The sequence below is a fragment of the Notolabrus celidotus genome, chromosome 21 (genome assembly GCF_009762535.1).
Source record: "Notolabrus celidotus isolate fNotCel1 chromosome 21, fNotCel1.pri, whole genome shotgun sequence".
Taxonomy (NCBI): domain Eukaryota; kingdom Metazoa; phylum Chordata; class Actinopteri; order Labriformes; family Labridae; genus Notolabrus; species Notolabrus celidotus.
The window spans coordinates 7,138,193-7,152,053 of NC_048292.1; the positions used below are offsets into that span (position 1 = coordinate 7,138,193).

General features: G+C 38.7%; 1 long non-coding RNA gene across 2 annotated transcripts in view; it reads right to left on the reverse strand.

The window, feature by feature from the left end:
• Positions 1-13,861, reverse strand: part of LOC117805227 — a 96,583-nt gene that overhangs the window by 49,070 nt on the left and 33,652 nt on the right. Inside the window, exon 3 of one of the 2 annotated variants that reach the window (XR_004629378.1) lies at positions 7,824-7,900. The exons of the other annotated variant lie outside the window; for it this stretch is intronic. This is a non-coding gene — a long non-coding RNA (uncharacterized LOC117805227). The remainder of the gene's footprint in view (positions 1-7,823; positions 7,901-13,861) is intronic. 2 annotated transcript variants of the gene reach the window in all.

The following is a 13,861-nucleotide window of genomic DNA, read 5'->3' on the forward strand; positions in this document are numbered from 1 at the left end:
CTTTTGAGGGAATTTTGTGCCTTTTAAAATATATATTTTTTTCTTTATCTTGACTTGTGTGATTTTATGAACTCTGTTTTATTTTGCTGCCCACGTGAAGCTCTTTGTAACTTGTTTATAAGAATGCTGTATAAATAAAAATGTTACCATTATTAAATAGGTTAAACAGCTTAACAGCTATTAGAGAATAAAAAATAGCAATGCACATATTTTAAATGTTATTTTCTCCATACTGACTTTGTTTAAATGTTGAAGTGTATTTAAACAAGTGTCAAAGCCAAAAGGGGTAAATATGAAAGGAATTGAATAACAGAATTAAAGACAGGGAACATTTAAACCAGCAGTATTGCAATTACATTGCATGTGCTCTACCAACTGCACACTGATGTTCAGCATCTTATAACAAAGTGGTGTATTATTGGTGTTGTAAAAGCAACTATTTAGTCGAACTCCCATGATTTTCTGCTCTACACAACACTACTTATTTTAAAAACTGTACTTCAGATCCTAACTTTTCATTTCCAGCTTGTAACCGAACACTCGTTGAAATCACAAGTAGGATCGTTAATCAGCCCGGATTCATCGAGCGAAGAAGACAGGAGTTCAACGGCCAACGATCGCAGCTCGTACTGTAAGAAAACATTTCTCTTTTGGCTGCAGGAGCTGTTCAAACTTGGCAAAACTTTGACAAACAGCGAGAAAAAGTCTCGTCCAGGTCACATACGGTGAAATGTGTTTTTGTTGTGTAAATCAAGCCTCTGGCAGTGCCCTTGGTTTCTCTGCTGACTGGCTGAGATCTCCAACTGCGTTCTGACTACCAGCAACATTGAAACAGACATAATGAATGTTAGGCTTCCACACAGCGTCTGGCACTGCTTGCAGTCTCCATATTTCTCCCACTTTCTCTTCTTACTGCTCTCTGGCTTTCTCTGTTTCATTTGTGTCTTTCTGTCTCTCTCACATGTAAAAACACATACTACTGCACACTGCACTTTTACGCCATTAAAAAATTATTCCACATAATTAAATCTGTCACCCCAGGAACATGGCAGCGTGTCCTTATGTAATCAACTGTAGTCTTTTAAAGAAACGGAAATGATTTGACTGCTGACACAAAAACCATTTAATTAGAATTCCTCAAATTAAAAGTGGCCTTGTGTAGACGTGCTGATAATTCTGTCTGCAGACACTTCCTCCTCTTAACATCGTCTTCTCTTCAACTCTTTCCCTGCTTCCTTCCAATGCATCTTAATGGGTTTTCATGCCTGGAGCAAGGAATCTGCAACATTGGGGTATATCTGGCTGGTTCAATAATAACTCATATGACAACACTCGCAGCTATCACACAACCCCCAAACTGTCACTGTTCCACCGCTGTGCCTTTGGGTTGACGAGCTCGCCCTGAATAATTTAGCCACAGAAGTCAGTGAGGAAGTTTTTGCCCAGAGGAAGCTCTTGAAAAGTACTACTACCCTGTGGCACCACTGGTTGGATGGTGGCAGCTTCAGTCATGTTTGATAGTTGAGGATGTGAACACTAGCAGTCACTATTAAATTCAGGTGTATCACTCTGTAATAGAGGAAGTGACCTAGTCATAAGAGTCCCTGTGTGAACGGCAACACTGACGAGAAGTTGAGTCTGAAATAATCACTTTTAGATGGAGACATCTGGATGTGTTTCATGGACACAAGGTTTTAAGACCTAAATACTAAGCAGATACACAAACAAATCTAATGCAGAGTTATGGATCACCTAAGTGGCAACAGATGGATAGTATTACTTTGTCAATGCAGTTTTAAACATTACATCCTGTTAATCTAAAAACTCAAAAATTAAAGTTCTCCACTCAAAGTGATGCAACTTAGCATTTAACATCTCAAAAAGATGTATGAAACGATTGGCGACATGACCTCTTCCCAAAAGTGAAGCCAAAACATTTGAAGTGTCCAGAGTGACTGACTGCAGCTTTAGTCAAAGAGCCTGCCTCCATGTTAACAGATGGGACATGGGACTAACTTTAACATTAGAATAAAAGCTTATACTTTTTACAGAACATTGTTTGTGTCCTTAAGATTATATTAATTTATTATTTTTCAGACAAGCTTAGTTTTAACTAATGGTCGACTGATATCAGTTTTTCAACGGCGATACTGGTAATCTGAGAGCAGGTTGGCTGATGTCTGATAAAATGCAGATTACACATTGTTTTGTTGTTGTTGAATATACATGTTTATCTTCGCCACTTACATAATTTGGATGGAATTTTTTATTTAACCCTCCTGTTATGTCCGTTTCTTCAGGACAGCAATAATGTTCCTGGGTCAACTTGACCCGGGGCATTTTTAATGATCCAAAAGTGTCAGAACTCAAAAAAATCCCAATACACATTTATTTTAATCACATTTTCAACTCCATTTCTAACCATTTAAATCAAGATTTAGTCCATGTTCTTTAATTCTCACAGATCATGGTTCAATGCGGATAACTGACTCGTTGTTCATGAAAATGAATGTTGAAACTTTTTTCAATATATATTGGAAAGCTCTAAATATAAATGCAATAGTTTTACATGACATAGATTTTTGTTTATTTTGTTTTACATTTTGAATTTTTATTTTTTATGTAGTGATGTTGATAAATTAACAAGAGACACCTCTTCTGTCACATGCTGCACAGATTGTTATGCTGCATTTAGCTGGATTTGGAATGCACATATTACCTAATATGGAAGGAACCTCTGAATACCACTAATAGCCTTTCATCCAATGTGACATTAGAAATGCGAAATAATACTTTTAACAATTTAAAACAACTTTAACATGGGTCAATTTGACCCGCAACATAACAGGAGGGTTAAAAAAGGGTTATGCTTCTGATTTCAGAACATGACTGACACAACAGAAGCAATATTAAACTGCCTTATTCTGTACATTATTATATAATTTCTATCAAATACTAGCTAGTAACTGTTTTAGAATTAATATAATGATCATCCTGGTGAGTGCAGACATCTGCCGATGCTGTATATTTCCAAAAACCATAAAGTGGACTGATTGATCGACCTTATTTAACCTTTATTATGTATACTGGCCTAACCGATGAATCTGATCATCTCTAGTTTTAACTCGTGAATTGATGTCATAAAATGAGGTATAGGGTCGCCACGATTGACAGCACAGTAGACAAATGCAGCTGCACCCTCGCTCCACACTAGACTATGAGCACTATATTTTCTGAGTAAAAGAGAAAGAGAGAGAGAGAAGATGTAACAAACACTAGCACAACTGTCAGTGCTGTTTAACTTTATGCCCAGGCTCTGGCTTGATAAATATGTCCCCAGCACAAGATGTCAGTGCCTGTCCTAGAGGCTATTTTGACTTCAATTACGCACTACCAGAGGTGGTACGGTACATTTTATCTCTCTTCATACACAGTCAATTTTCAAACAACCTTGTACTTGCAGTATAAGCTGTTGGTTGGCTAAGCTGGCGCCCCCAGTACTGATCTTAAAAAAGGCATTGGTTTAGAGAGCAGTTCACAGATTCCCTTTTCCTCCTTACCTACATTCATCCAATACTGTTTTACCTTTACTCATTTCTGCAAAGCTGATGAAGCCAAAGCTCTTTTTCTGTTTCATTTGCATTATTGTTTTTCTAATTCATGGACTGCATTTACATAGTGCAGGTATCAAGGAGGACATCACCAATTGGTATGAGAACCTCCACCTTTTTATCCACAGGGGACCGTATCCCCACATCTCTATCCCCATTGACAGGATGCTACCGTAGCAACATGACATGACAACGTGACTTTTCCATCCATTAACTGTTTTCCAGACACGGTAAACACCAATCACTGATAATGATAATTAAAACAGTAATGACTATCTTTTTTTTTATCTGCCTCATCTCCCTCTCTTTCTTTCTCTTTTTCTCACACACACACGCACGCACGCACACACACACACACACACACACACACACACACACACATTCCACCAGTGTCCTGTTCCGCTCTGCTTGGCTCTCAGGACCACCTGAGGGTACCACATCACAGGTTTGTTTTTCCTGTATCTGCTCCATCAGAGAGAAGCAGGCCTCATTAGTGTGTGGCCCCTGTAGGGTCCCGGGGCATCTCAAACCCCGCACAGCCAACCTCCAGTGGCCCCCGGGGCATCAAGCCCCAAACACAACAAATCACTGAAACAAAAACGCACGCTAGCATCCCTAATGCCCGAATCTTTACACTTCAAAAACACAATTATGCTAATGCCAGGAATCATTTGCCATTCCAACTCTGATTTAATGCGGCCTTTTAGTGGGGAAAGCTAATTAGAGGCTTTAATTAACATGTGCGACACAAACTGAAGAGAAGTGCGAAGGAGCCTGTCGATCATGGAGGAGCGCAGCGAGAGCGCTGGAAGAGGGAGAGCGAGAGAAGGGGTAGTCTGAAAGCTATGCAAATGAGGCAAGGGAGCGCCACAGGGAGGCGTGGATCTCTGCCGCTACAACGGTTTCTGTAAATATCACCGTGACCCGTAGACAGAGAGGAGTCATCTCATTAACACAGATTGGAAGGTGTCCCCAGAACTCAGTCCACGAGGGTCAGCGCTGATAGGCTGCAACCTGAGCAAAGTGAGGGCGCCATCATTAAAACGGTGACAAAACGCAGGATTTAAGGTGATGTTCTGTAATGCAAATACTCTCTTCCAGTTACATTATCCTTTTTCCCCGTATAACCACCTCAGGGCTGTGAGCTTGGTGCACTGCTGGACACTCATGGACCTCGACACCGAGCCTCTGCAGATAGATATGCTGCCTGAATGCACACTGTGATTGCATTTATCGGCTTCACACAGCAGGTTTGCAGGTTTGTGTAAATTAAACTGCTTCATGTGGACCTCGGAGTCATCTCATTAACATGGATTGGTAGGTGAACTCTGCACAGTCCTGCATTATCCTGCACATCTTGGAGCCCTGGATATCATCATTACCACTGGTAAATACAAACAGATAGTGCAGGTAACAAACCCAGTGTGCCAGTTTTGTTTTTGCAGCGCCGCAGTTTTCACCTCGAAACAAAGTGGGCCAAAGAAAATGGAAAATGTTAATAAAAGACAAAGCTGGGAATAGAAAAGTCAAGGAAATGGTACTATTAATGTCTAACCTTTATTCTATTCTCACTCACATTTTCCTAAAATTCAGCCGCACAGGGTTTGCATTTTAATATCCAGTATAAAGATATTTCAGGGCTTTATTAATTTCTCCTTTTTATTGGTGAAAGTACTTTTTGTTCCACGGGTGTAAAGAGGTTAGGTTTGAAGTTTCATTAAAAGCCATTAGGAAGCTTGGTGGGGTGTAACTTCTACACTAATGTATGTGAATAAAGTGCTGTTTGAACTATTACCTCCTGATTAAAAGATTATATATGGCTCAGTGACAGTGTCAGAAGTTTTAGACTCTTTTTTTGTAATCTTTCCAATTTTTCTAGCAGCATTTGAAGAAGCTCTGGGGTTTTTTAATTTACTCTAAACTGTTTTTGCTTATTTGATTGCATCAACTTTACTTTTTTCCTGTTTGTATTAAAGCCACAGTCATTTCGCTGACTCATTTCATTTAAAGCTGCATTTTGTACTCTACTTGTAAATGCTACATGCAGTACTTGGAAACAGTCATTATAGCAGCAGTCTGTAAGTCTATGCAGACAGAAGTCACTTTGCTGAGCTGCCCTCAATCCTGTGAGTGCACTGGTGTTTTTTCTCTCTTGGGGATCAATGCAGCAGCAGGGGAATGAAAGAAGAGCATGTGTACCACTTTAAAATTCATAGAAAAAGGAGTCCTGGCTAAGTCTTATATGAGGATTACAGTTTTGGAGTATCGATTGTCTGATTGTCAATCTCTCTGTTTCTGACCTTTGACACTTGGTTGATGTACTTTTGTCAAAGGATCCATACGCCTCAGCATGTCCCTGAGACATGTAAGGAAATCATGTGATAGAACATTTACCCTTCCCTCTCCTATCTGTGTACCATGGTTGTATTGAATTAATGCTTATGTAAACTGGGCATGTACAGGTACCTGTTTAGCTCAGCAGCTATTTTGTGCACCCCATGTATTGGAGCCAATACATGGGGTGCCACATGTCAGAACTCACTCTCTATCCACTGTTGTATCCCTCATTATTACCTTAAATCTGACAAGTCAAAACACCATAACACAGATAATTGATTCTCAATGGCAAAAGTGACGACCTGATCACACATGTCATACAAATCAATCCTCAGAAAGGACTGCAGCACATTTCAACTCTGCCTGTTGACACTGTGGCAAAAAAACATTTGTTACATTAAACATTCTGAATTGTTAAACATTTTAGAAAAACATTTGTTTGTATCTCGGGCTGGTCTTGAAAGTTGGGAAATAATGACAGTCAATGTGAGAGCAGCATGAGGAACTACTCAACCCCAACCATCCCTGACAGGGTAAAGGGGAGTAAGTTGTGTCATTTGTGTTATTTATGTGTAAAAATGTGTTTCATAAATAATCTCAACCAGTAAAATCATCTTTAAATCAATACTTTGGGTCAACTTATTTATGACTTAGAAGGTAGCTGGGTAATAAACAGGATAACGTATAGTGAGCAGCTGGTTATGCAAATTAGAATCCCTGCAGGGTGAGCAAGACCCCTCCACTTTGCGTCAGGGTCCTGCTCACCCTGCAGGGATTCTAGTCTGCATAACCAATACCTCACAATACATTATCCCTTACATAATGGCATCAAAAAGCCCCAAGAAACATACTGAACATTCACAGCTGCTCCTGCTTCCACTTCCAAGTGTTCCACAGGCAAGTACATGGTGTCTTTTACTATGAAGTAGCAATAAAAACACAATGTTTGTGTAAATACTTTACAAGGGATTAATTATGTAGCTGTGGGTAAAGACACCACATCATCTAATAAAAGTTGCTTGGCTGTCGCATACTCTAATAAAGTTTCTAGCTTCTGGTTTTACTTGTCAGTGAATTCATGCCACTGAAGATGTCTAGTATATTACTCCTCCTGGCAACATCTGAAAGTTTCTGCTCGGTCCATCAATTTTTATTTGTTGTGACATAGCCAATTTTTAAGTTGCTTCTCACAGCTTGAGGAAAGTTTCAGAAATAGAAGACCTCCATGGATATAAAAAATATATTTCAATGGCTAAAGGTTGTTTTCTGCATTTCTTTCATGAGCAAGTCGGTTCATATGTTTAAAGGAGTGTTGAAGTAAGAAAGGGCAGCCACAGTGAGCTCAGACACGTCTGACTCCTCGTCACGCTAACTGGATTTTCTGCATCCTGCTGGTGTGCTGAAAAACTGCACTCGCTGTGTGCCACATGAAATCAGATTGTGGTTGCAGCTTTTATTGACTGACCTCTTTATCAAAACCACATGAGTTTCTTTGGCTGCTCTGTTAACAGAAACACCTGCTGCTCTTTTGTTTTAATAACTGCTCACCTCTTTAAGTAACTGATGTGGTGTCAAACCAGATTTTCTCTAACGAAATCAACTAGGAGTGAATCTAGGATTACAACTCTTATGTTTAAACCTGTTTATATATATTTATATATATATAGATAGATCAAGTAAATCCAAAACTGAAACCGTAGAACTACAACCAGAACACTCCTGTCATAAAACACCAAAAACACAGTAAGGTAACTTGTCACGTTGTTCCCAACAAATCAAATAACGGCTGCTCTACACTTTGAGCCTGACATCCATCATTTCAAGGATCTTTGTTATTAATGTTTGACAGGAGAGAGTAGGAAAAGTGAGGCTCACCTCTGTCATCAGTCTTCTGAAAGTTTTCAGGTGAAGTCAGAGCTAACAGACTTCACGGCACATCATGTCCTCTTGGCCTGAAAGCAAGATGTTTGAAGTAAAACAGTGAGAAATTCAAACATTCATTTAAATGCAGCCAAAATTAACTCTGACATGTGATCAGCCTGATAGTAGAGATCTTTACAAGGCAGGATTTCTGTCTAATGTAATAATGTCAAGGAAAAATCACAGCTTAAAGCGAAATAAACCTGCTATATCATCCATCAAGACCAAACTTAACACCAACAATAAACAGGAAGTCTGCCAACTATGAACACAGTATAACACAAGATAAGTGCAAAAAATGTACATTTCTGGTGCAACAACTCAAAGAATGGAAGCTATCAGAGAAAAATTTAATTCAACGTTAACGTATCAAATGACTTTGTTAAATGTGAATGTGAACTACTTAGTTCACGAGTTCCTACTCCTTTTTTTTTTTTTTTTTTTGTTTGACATAACTATAAATAACACCTCACTTTGAGTAACATTGCCGTAGACAGCAGAAAAACAAAGCTAAGATATATCAAACAATAATGGTACATTTAGCAATGAGCAGATAAGAGTCCATACATTTTAAGTAGCTGGTGGAGACCAAATACGGAGCCAAAAGCAGAGGGAAAATTAGGACTACATGTATATATATAAAATATACATTATTCCAGCACATCTGCTGGATGTATAAATAGACAAGTGTTTTTTTTTATTATTTGACAGTATTACTCTTGTTTTGACTTAGGCTGAGATGAAGCACCTTTATGCTAAAGCATTTTTAATTCACTTGAGTGTTTTTTATGTAACTTTGCAACATACTCGTCAAAGCTCAAAGTTCCCTCAGGTAGCTTCATTCTGTTACTCAGAAAATGAGGAGAAATAACCACATATTGACTCTGTAGTTACAATTAAAAAGGACCACTAACATGCCTCACTGCATTTGGCAAAGCTCTGGTCTTTGAGATGATGGCTCATGTACATGATTGGCTAAACTGTACATGCATCATACATGGTTAAAATGACTTGAACAGTTTGTCATTGGCCTGAATATTCTTGATTCATCTTGTAAATTAATTGCACATTTAGCAGCTGTGGTCTCATGTTTCACAAAGCCTCACTGCAGCATTGTTTGCTCAAGTACATGTTTGCAGTCACAAACTATCGAACAAGGTGATCTTGTTTAAACACTTCCTGAATTAAAAATGCAGCAGAGCAACATTCAGATCCACTTTGGAGCATCACGCCAAGGTCACTGACTATTAAGTGGTTTTAAAACATGTCCTTCATTAAATATGATACAGCAGAAACTTCTTTGCCTGAGGACAGAGATGGGAATAGAAATCAGTGCGGGGGGTGAGCTCACACTGAGCCCACAAAAGAGCCAAACACCTGTCTGTAGAGGGGCGAGGTTTAACAAGTGCTATAAGATTGACTGAAGTTCTCTCATTGAGTACAGTTTCAAGTTTGGGCTCTTTACTTCGGTATTGTACTTTAACACTACATAAGAAATTTAAATCAAAAACACAAGGTGACTAGGGATGTGCAGTTTACTAAACAGCTGAACATTGGCAGCTTACTACTGCCATAATATTCTAGTGCTCTACGACCCGGATGTAAAGAAGCACAGATGATAGATGCCGTCTTACATATTAGCATTATTTTTATCTACAAATGGAGATAAAGTCATATGCAGGCTGTGTCTGGTTCAACTTACATATAACCACTCAATGTGTAGCCAGCACAGGCATGTGGATGTCAACTTGGAAGGAGGACAGAAGAGTTGTGGTGCTAGCTCTGCTAACCGAAGCCACACTTGGTGAACCAATTCCACATTGTGAGTGCTTTAGATAGGCTCTTTGTCAAGTTGTTTTTACTTCTATTACTTCTTAATTATAAGCTTTAAAAATCAATTGGTTTAGTCATTCGTAACAGAAACTTGTTGAGGTGCAAAAAAATATGAAACCTGTAGATTATCGACCCCACACATTGATATTGTTGCCCCTCAAAATGCCCCAACTGTTAGTTTTGAAGCCACTGGGCTACACTACACTAATGACCGCAGGAACTTTACCCCGGAACTAGGGACTTTACCCCTGAACTACATGCATTTCGACTGGAGGAACCAGGTTCTAAATTTAGTTCAGGGGTAGATAATCTCTCCCCTGAAAAGCCCCTCCTTGGGGGGTAGTATTTTTTCAAAGGTCCTGGGACTTTCGGTTGAACGTAACAGTGTTTGTGGAGTTTACACAGTTGTTGAAACACAGAGGGAGTTCCTGGGAATGCATACTAGCTTAGGTTTTTATTAAGATTTCAGGGGCGCTGGTGGACTAGCGGTCTAAGTGACCCACATATAGAGGCTATAGCCCTCGTTGCAGAGGTCACCAGTTCGATTCTTGGCTGGTCGACCATTTACTGCATGTCTTCCCCCACTCTCTACTTTCCATATTTCCTGTCTCTCTTCAGCTGTTCTGTCCATTAAAGGCTAAAATGCCAAAAAAATATAACTTAAAAAAAAAAAAAAGATTTCAAATTATTATTTAATATATATATTTTTTCTCCATACGTCACTGGCCTGATTTGCACAATCTACCCGGGACTTCAGTTCGCGGTCGTAACGCAGACAACAATGGGGGCACAGGAACCTTTTAGTTCCTTTTAAAGTAGTTCTGGGGGCTAAAAGACCCTGGAACTCTTGGTCGAAATGCACCTTAAGTCATCAAAGTTAAATGTCCTTGATCAATGATTTAAAGTTAGTCAAAAGAAAATAAAATCGTGTTTGGTTTAGCAATCAGTTTAAAGTTTAAAATATCTGGACTTCACTTCTCATGTGTCAAATGGTGGTGATCGAAATGTCTTGAGCTTTTGACTAACTTTAGCACAAGTCAGGCAGTTTGAAGGTGTTAGCTTGGGCTGTGTGGTGTTGTGGAAGTTTTTGGTGAATAATGAAATAGAGGCTTCTGCCGGCCGGCAAGGTTTTATTTTCTTTGCAAGGAAAAGGTCGGTCAACACCCCAGCGGTTGGAATGAAGAAAGACCTCGAACATGGGGAAAGCTTGAACATTTATACCTGAGGACCGCCCCCTAAGGTGTGTTTCACACCCTCGTCTGTTGCAGATATCTGCATCGGGGCGGGGTCCCTAAGGTGTGTTTCACACCCTTTCACACCCTTTGTCTGTTATAGGTATTTGCACCAGGATGGGATTGTGTATTAATCATGGAGGTTTCAGGGTCTAGACGTCACAATTTAAAACACAATGGGACCTGGTGTCTTGATGAGGGGACAAGAGATGGGGCGTCTCGGGCAGTTGACCACAAAGGAACCGATTTTACCATCACAGTGGTTAGACTTCATTGGAGTTTTCCACTTCTTTTTGAAATATATAAAACAGCTCATGTATTAATACTTGTACTTACAAAGTAAACAACTGAATATTACTTCACTGTTGGGTGAGAAACGTTTAAAGCCATGTTCATTTTGGATTCATTCTTTCCCTCTCAAACATTTCTTGCTTTGAAGCAGACGCGGATATTTCAGAATGTTTGTTGAAGTAGATATTTGAAAAATAACTTCTAGACTTAAGAGCGCTCATATCTGTATCCATCCTGAAAGAGCAATAAACTGAAAGCGAAATCTCATTATGTCTGTAAACAGTATTTCATAGCGCTCATGAAGAAATCAATATAATGTAGAGAGAGTCGGGCCTGAAAAAAAAAACAAAATGGTGGTGTTGCTGAGGTTGGCATCAGAGGGGCCTTTATAGTGAACTTGATTAAAAGAAAATTGCTTTCAAGTGCTCTCAGCAGGCTGGGAGGTTGAGTGGGAGTGCTCTTGTGTGGAGTTTCACAAACTAGGCTTTCAGGGTGAGGAAACAAGATGAAGAAATGCTGTGAAACCGCCTGAGGACAAAGAGTGTGGAGGCACTGGTGACATGGTGGCGCAATATTACCGCTATTATCATTTTCAATACATTTTCATTTGCATAAACTCCTGAGAGCGGAGAGAGGCAATTCATTCGTGTTTCAAAACAGATTTCTCTTTATACTGACTCTTTGTGATGACAGGAGTTATTACTGCTATGTAAAATACATTGTTGTGGTTGGATAGTTTAACCTGAGCCTATTTTTTTTTGTCCTTGTATAATTGAACTAAATCTTTTCACGCCATAAAGAAGCACTTAAAAATGTGTTACATCTCAATGTAGCTACATGAAAATTAAAGAGGGGAGATGATATGCGTGTGTGTGTATGCATGCGTAAAATCACCTCAAAGGCATGAAAAATAAATGAAAAAATAAATTGACATAATTGTAGGTTTTAACTTGTTAAGTATTCACCTGACAGGAGTGTCAGACAGTCGGGATCTTTAATTTTGGCGCTGTCAAATTTGTGTAATTTATGCCTCTCTTGAATTGAAAATGACATCAGGAGATCAAATGCTTTCCCTGATTTCCATGAAGTGTTCACCTAATTGGCTTTTAAAGGGTGGAGTGAGAGATGGTGAATAATTTAAAGCCTTGGTTTTTAAAGTAGTCTGGCTTTGGGGAGAATAATATTGGAAATCCATTTCTGTGCAGGGTTAAACTTTGTTTTTAGGACCACTATCGTGAAATTAAATTTGCATTTGACTTGATTTGAATGTATTTCCTCATCTAGGAACTCATTACAAGATATTATCAGTCTTGTCATGTGGGAACTCTGAACATACAGGAGCTGCTGTAATGTTGAAGCAACTCCAAAAAAGGGAACTAATTCCCCAACACAGATCATCTGCAGTTTGTTTATGAAGGTTTTACAGCCGGTTCTTCTTTGTGGGTTTGCTCTAGAGATGAAACAGATCAAAGAGTGTGCAAGAATTACTTGTAATTTCAATTCTCTGTATTTGGTTTACTTTCATTCACACTCATTTTTTAGCACATAGTGCAAACATGTTCTCAGACATCTGAACATCACTTATTATTCATTTGCATACGGTCTTATGTGTATTATACTAAACAACAAACCCTGAGGGATTAAAATACCTCTAAGTGAATTGTAGTGCCTCATTAATGAGCTTGATGTCAGAGATATAGTGTGGGCGTGTGTCATTCTTGCTCTATCGTTTGCTTGGTTTCTATTATTAACAATTACAGATGTCAAAAATATTCTGTTTAACTCAACTGCAGTAAAACAGTGTGAATGAAATATGATCTCCAATGAACTGGGTTGATAGTTAAGATTTAATGTTTTTTTTTTGCTTTACTGTTGAAAAGATATACTGTATATATAGGGGGTGGCCACAGGTGGACATGGCCCCCCTTGGAGTCTGATTGGCTGGCCCTGTGGCAATCCCAAAATCCTACAAAAACCTAAACTCTGGCTTTTCACTTTTTCAGATGCAGGACTTGTAATATCAACTTCTGGGCTGTGATGTCACGGACTGCTTGTAACTTTCTATGATTTTTAATGTGGTATGTATTTTATATTGGTGGTACTCTATAATGTGTTTATGTTCTTTTTTTCCTGTGTTCTTGTTTTGAGTCCAAAAATACTTTAAAATTCTTCAGCAGATTTAAATGTGTTAATTTTTCAAGTCAAAACATTGTACACTGGGTAATTACATCTTTTTGGATACTTAAATGTTAGCTGCCAAAGTACACTACCAGTCAAAGGTTTGGAAACACCTTCTCATTCAAGGGTTTGTATTTATTTTAATTATTTTAAACACTATAGATTAATACCAAAGACATCAAAACTATGAAAGAGAATATATGGACTTATTTAATGAACAAAAAAGTTTTAAACAAACCAGAATATGTTTTATATTTCAGATTCTGTAAAGTAGCCCCCTTTTTCCTTCATGACTGCTTTGCACACTCTTGGTATTCTCTCAGTCTGCTTCATGAAGTGGTCTCCTGGAATGGTTTCTAATTAACATGAGCCTCGTCAAGAGTTCATTTGTAGAATGACTTGCCTTCTTAATGTGTTTGAGACCATCAGTTGTGTTGTTCAGAGGTAGGGTTAGTACAC